At 56.7% G+C, this 6,473-nt stretch overlaps 1 long non-coding RNA gene across 1 annotated transcript in view; it reads right to left on the reverse strand.

Annotated features, from left to right (window-relative positions):
• The window catches only part of LOC306663756, a 20,643-nt gene extending 14,886 nt beyond the window's left edge, over positions 1 to 5,757 (reverse strand). Inside the window, exon 1 of the long non-coding RNA XR_013764518.1 lies at positions 5,740 to 5,757. This is a non-coding gene — a long non-coding RNA (uncharacterized lncRNA). The remainder of the gene's footprint in view (positions 1 to 5,739) is intronic.
• Between the last annotated feature and the right edge of the window lie 716 nt (positions 5,758 to 6,473).

Raw genomic sequence — 6,473 nt, forward strand, 5'->3', positions numbered from 1 at the left:
GAGGCTGAGGAAGGAGGTCCTCAGGAGCAAAGACATTCTCCCTGAATTGCAGAAGCACTAAGAGACGCAGCCATGACGTGTCTGGGAATACAAAGAGGCCAAGGGCAGAGGCAATGGCTGACCGGGGCAGTGGCCCCAGGTACGATGTGTGCTGGCAGGATAGAGAAAGAAAGCAACACCGTACTTTGAATCTTGGCGTGCCTGTGTCTGCAGAGAATCTTTTGAAGAACCCTTGCGCTGAGCTCAGTTCCAGAGTGTTACTTGGGCCAAGAGGGCATCATTCCCTTCCATTGGAAGTCCTGCCTCCCCTGTTTGCATCCTTTCCCAGGAAGTGCCTCGCTGGGTTCACAGTGCTGCTGTGCAATGAGCCAAAGAGGCCAGAGCGAAGACACTGAAAGGGGAAAGCGCTGGCATCCTGCAACGTGGGAGGGGAGGGCGAGGAGCTTGCCGGCTCAGGCAGGAGGGTGCAGTTTGTTTCTGTGGGCGGGGTGTGTTTCTGGGCCTTGGGCCACATGGGTGCAAAGGAGTGGCTGCTGCGACCTCCTGGCTGCTCTGCAGGGAGCGCCTGATGTCACAGAAAGGGGGCGTGAGAGCAGGATGGCGTCACGGTTCCCACGGCAACCAGAGACGCTTCCGGGTGCGGGCCGCTTGAGGCGGAGAGTCAAGTCCCGCGGCGGCTCGGCTGGGATGGGAAGAGGGAAGAGGCAGGGAGCGAGTTCCCGGAGCCTGGTTCCTGTGGGAACCGCGATCCCAGCTTCTTGGCCAGGGAGCAGAGGAGCCAGGGCGTGTTGGGGGCGCGGCCGGGGGCGGGCCTAAGGAGAGCGATCCCAATGCCGCTGGCTCCAGGGCTAGGGACCTAGTGGCAGCCCGACAGCCCGCACTACCCGGTCTGCCCGCTTGGTGGCGTTGTCCACGTTGCCGTTGGGCCTCGCCAGCTGGCCGCCCGTGTCCCGCGTCAGGCCATCGGCCCCCAGCCGCTGTACCGGGCCTGGCAGGGACACCCGGGTTCGGGAGGGCGCGGGGGTCACCCAGCCTGGCACGGGTGCCAGCGGCTTTGCCCTCCGCATCCGCTCCTGCGGGTCCGGGCTCCCTGGGGAGTTTGCCGGTCAGCTCACCGGCCGGCCGACGGAATGATGGCTGTTGACAGCTGGGGGCAGGCGGGCATCCAGTACAGCTCTGGAGGGGGTGGTGGTTCCGTGCTGATTGAATGGGGCCATATGCGGGAGCTCGGGTGGGGCGCCCCTCATTTCCTCGAATGCCCAAACACAGGAGAGAGGAGGCCTGGCGAGTTTGACTTGGAAAGGGAGGTGGGTGGCTGCTGGGATAGCCGGTGAGGGGAGGAGGCCGGGGATCACTGGGCATGTGGGAGGGAGCCCAGCAAAGAGGTAGCAAGGCAGGAGAAAGGATCTGTGCACACTCCAGCTCCCAGGCCCCACCTCCTAGACGTGGGCTGCTGGCCCACCACTAGGCTGCCCCGGGAAACACTCTTGCTAGTGGTTTCCAAGAGGCCCCTCCACTCAACATGACCTGCAGAAATACCTGGCCGAACTCCCTGCACTCGAGGGTTCATTCTCTTGCACTGATGAGGCCGGTCTGTCACAAAGCCCGCTCTGACAGTGCCAAGGGTCGTTTGAGCAGCCCCTGCAGGATGCAGACCACACGCTGGTGCCACAGAGCCCGGCACGAGGAAGCTCCCAACAAGAGAAATTGATGGGGGCAACAGGGGTCTGAGAGTGACAGGAGGAGTGCGGTTCCCAGGCCACAATTCTATCTTGAGGCACGCAACACGACGAAAGAGGGCACTGTCCCAAAGTTTCGCAGCTGGATAGGGAAAGGGCGAAGGAGCTAAGGACATCGCGTGGGGCAGTGAAGCAGAGAGGGGTGGGAGATGAAAACCAACCTCAGGGAAGAGACACAGAACGCCTTGCCGTCACCAGTGGTCTCCCCCAAAGTGCCGGGACATCCCTCCAACCTCAAAACTCTATACCAATTACAACAGGAAGCATTTGTGAGATCATTCGGTCAGCACAGGGAATTCCTGACATCGCCTCAACTTCCTTGCCAAACGTGGGACCTATCATGCTCCTTGCAAGGGACAGTTCTTTACACGTATGCTCCTGTGGATTTCCTGGCACACGACTTGTGAGGAAAGGCCCCCTCCTCCACAGCACCTACACACAAGCAGTGGAATGGAAAGAAGTTCCAGTTTTAAAGGCAGCAGAGAATGATGGCTCTCGAATTAAATTGTGTATCTCCACATCAGAGGTGCAGAGAAAAAGAAAAGGATAATCAGTGGTAGAGGCAAACGCCCACTCTGGGCAAATCCTGAATTTCAGGAACAGAACCCATTGAAACATCACTGCAGATGTGCTGGCAGTTCCCAACCACGAGAATCAGCATCGATTGAGTTTCCCAAACACCAGTTTCTGGGTTTGTATGCTTTGTTCAATGCATTTGGTTTGTTTGTGTGTTTGTTTCCTGGGAGTGTAGGTGGGCATGTGCATCAGAAACATGCCACGTATCTCACGTTTCTCATTTGGTCTTTAGAGGTGAGTTCTTTAAAATCGGTGTCCTTGTATCATTCCTTACAGTGGAGAGCATAATCAAAAAATTCCCAGAAGCAAGGCAACGTGAGAACTGCACATTCATCACCCAGTTCTGCACAGCAAGCCTTCAGGACATCCATCACGCTCCCCCAAAGTCTGTAGGTAAGCTTGCTTGGAATTGAGGCTGGACCTGCAGTGATAGAGGGACACCAGTGTTTATAGGCCCAGTGTGGATGCCCAGCAGCAGTTCACTGAATGCGGTCAAGAGTGTTTCTCTCCACTGCATAGCACAACAGACGGAGGAGGTGCAGTGCCTCAAGCATCTCTCTTCTGTCTTGGGTTCTCGGTATCCCAGCTGCCATGGAGGTTGACAGGGAAGAGGACCAGGTGTAGGAGTCCAATCCAAGGCAAGCGTGGGAAGCACGGTGTGCTGAGGTCGTCATGTTCTAAGGAGATTTGGGGGCTTCATTCAATCCTGAAGCCTTTTTGGTCACAAGCATTTCCGCTTTGTGCCTCGAGGCCACCTCCTGTCGGACTTTCCCTTTCCAGAATTCCAACCAGCACATACCTGGGCAAAAGCCAAAGGCACAGTGGAGGCGCTGGATCTTCCCAATTGTGTCAGGACCGTGGAGGCTGAGGAAGGAGGTCCTCAGGAGCAATGACATTCTCCCTGAATTGCAGAAGCACTAAGAAACGCAGCCATGACGTGTCTGGGAATACAAAGAGGCCAAGGGCAGAGGCAATGGCTGACTGGGGCAGTGGCCCCAGGTACGATGTGTGCTGGCAGGATAGAGAAAGAAAGCAACACCGTACTTTGAATCTTCCCGTGCCTGTGTCTGCAGAGAATCTTTTGAAGATCCCTTGCGCTGAGCTCAGTTCCAGAGTGTGACTTGGGCCAAGAGGGCATCATTCCCTTCCATTGGAAGTCCTGCCTCCCCTGTTTGCATCCTTTCCCAGGAAGTGCCTCGCTGGTTTCACAGTGCTGCTGTGCAATGAGCCAAAGAGGCCAGATCGAAGACATTGAAAGGGGAAAGCGCTGGCATCCTGCTACTTGGGAGGGGAGGGCGAGCAGCTTGCCGGCTCAGGCAGGAGGATGCAGTTTGTTTCTCTGGGCGGGGTGTGTTTCTGGGCCTTGGGCCACATGGGTGCAAAGGAGTGGCTGCTGCGACCTCCTGGCTGCTCTGCAGGGAGCACCTGATGTCACAGAAAGGGGGCGTGAGAGCAGGATGGCGTCACGGTTCCCACGGCAACCAGAGACGCTTCCGGGTGCGGGCCGCTTGAGGTGAAGAGTCAAGTCCCATGGCGGCTCGGCTGGGATGGGAAGAGGGAAGAGGCAGGGAGCAAGTTCCCGGAGCCTGGTTCCTGTGGGAACCGCGATCCCAGCTCCTTGGCCAGGGAGCAGAGGAGCCAGGGCGTGTTGGGGGCGCGGCCGGGGGCGGGCCTAAGGAGAGCGATCCCAATGCCGCTGGCTCCAGGGCAAGGGACCTCGCGGCACCCCGACAGCCCGCACTATCCGGCCGGCCTGCTTGGTGGCGCTGTCTACGTTGCCGTTGGGCCTCGCCTGCTGGCCGCCCGTGTCCCGCGTCAGGCCATCGGCCCCCAGCCGCTGTACCGGGACTGGCAGGGACACCCGGGTTCGGGAGGGCGGGGGGGTCACCCAGCCTGGCAGGGGTGCTAGCGGCTTTGCTCTCCGCATCCGCTCCTGCGGGTCCGGACTCCTTGGGGATTTTGCCGGTCAGCTTAGCGGCCTGCCGCCGGCCGTATCCGCCAAAGGGAATGATGGCTGTTGACAGTTCGGGGCAGGCGGGCATCCAGTACAGCTCTGGAGGGGGTGGTGGTTCCATGGGGATTAAATGGGGCCATATGCGGGAACTCCGGTCGGGCGCCCCTCATTTCCTCGAATGCCCAAACAGAGGAGAGAGGGAGCCTGGGGAGTTTGACTTGTAAAGGGAGGTGGGTGGGTCCTGGGATAACCGGTGAGGTGAGGAGGCCGGGGATCACTGGGCTTGTGGGAGGGAGCCCAGCAAAGAGGTAGCAAGGCAGGAGAAAGGATCTGTGCACACTCCAGCTCCCAGGCTCCACCTCCTAGACATGGGCTGCTGGCCCACCACTAGGCTGCCTCGGGAAACACTCTTGCTAGTGGTTTCCAAGAGGCCCCTCCACTCAACATGACCTGCAGAAATACCTGGCCGAACTCCCTGCACTCGAGGGTTCATTCTCTTGCACTGATGAGGCCGGTCTGTCACAAAGCCCGCTCTGACAGTGCCAAGGGTCGTTTGAGCAGCCCCTGCAGGATGCAGACCACACGCTGGTGCCACAGAGCCCGGCACGAGGAAGCTCCCAACAAGAGAAATTGATGGGGGCAACAGGGGTCTGAGAGTGACAGGAGGAGTGCGGTTCCCAGGCCACAATTCTATCTTGAGGCACGCAACACGACGAAAGAGGGCACTGTCCCAAAGTTTCACAGCTGGATGGGGAAAGAGCGAAAGTGCTAAGGACATCGCGTGGGTCAGTGAAGCAGAGAGGTGTGGGAGATGAAAACCAACATCAGGCAAGGGACACAGAACGCCTTGCCGTCACCAGTGGTCTCCCCCAAAGTGCCGGAACATCCCTCCAACCTCAAAACTCTATACCAATTACAACAGGAAGCATTTGTGAGATCATTCGGTCAGCACAGGGAGTTCCTGACATCGCCTCAACTTCCTTGCCAAACGTGGGACCTATCATGCTCCTTGCAAGGGACAGTTTTTTACAGGTATGCTCCTGTGTATTTTCTGGCACACGCCGTGTGAGGAAAGGCCCCCTCCTCCACAGCATCTACACACAAGCAGTGGAATGGAAAGAAGTTCGAGTTTTAAAGGGCAGCATAGAACGTTGGCTCTCGAATTAAATTGTTTACCTCCACATCAGAGGTGCAGAGAAAAAGAAATGATAATCAGTGGTAGAGGCAAACGCCCACTCTGGGCGAATCCTGAATTTCAGAAACAGAACCCATTGAAACATCACTGAAGATGTGCTGTCAGTTCCCAACCACGAGAATCAGCATCGAATGTGTTTCCCAAACACCAGTTTCTGGGTTTGTATGCTTTCTTCCTTGTATTTGTTTTGTTTGTGTGTTTGTTTCCTGGGAGTGTAGGTGGGCATATGCATCAGAAACATGCCACATATCTCACGTTTCTCATTTGGGCTTTACAGGTGAGTTCTTTAAAATCGGTGTCCTTGTATCATACCTTACAGTGGAGAGCACAATCAAAAATTTCCCAGAAGCAAGGCAACGTGAGAACTGCACATCCATCACCCAGTTCTGCACAGCAAGCCTTCAGGACATCCATCACGCTCCCCCAAAGTCTGTAGGTAAGCTTGCTTGGAATTGAGGTTGGACCTGCAGTGATAGAGGGACACCAGTGTTTATAGGCCCAGTGTGCGTGCCCAGCAGCGGCTCACTTTATGTGGTCAAGAAATGTTTCTCTCCAGTGCACAGCACAACAGATGGAGGAGGTGCAGTGTCTCAAGCAGCTGTCCTCCATCGTGGGCTCTCGGTATCCCAGCTGCCATGGAGGTTGACAGGGAAGAGGACCAGGTGTACGAGTCCAATCCAAGGCAAGCATGGGAAGTACGGTGTGCTGAGGTCGTCATGCTCTTAAGAAATTTGAGGGCTTCATTCAATCCTGAAGCCCGAGCCTTTTCGACCAGAAGCATTTTCTCTTTGTCCCAGGCATCCACCTCCTGCTGGACTTTCCCTTTCCAGAATTCGAACCAGCACATACTTGGGCAGAAGCCAAGGGCCCCCTGGAGGTGCTGGATATTCTCAATTTTTTCAGGAATGGGGGAGGCTGAGGATGGAGGACCTACGGAGCAAATACAGCCTCCCTAAATTGCAGAAGGAGTAAGAAACACAGCCCCGACCTCTGTGGAATACAAAGAGTC

Source organism: Sciurus vulgaris (assembly GCF_902686455.1).
Source record: "Sciurus vulgaris genome assembly, chromosome: 6".
Classification (NCBI taxonomy): domain Eukaryota; kingdom Metazoa; phylum Chordata; class Mammalia; order Rodentia; family Sciuridae; genus Sciurus; species Sciurus vulgaris.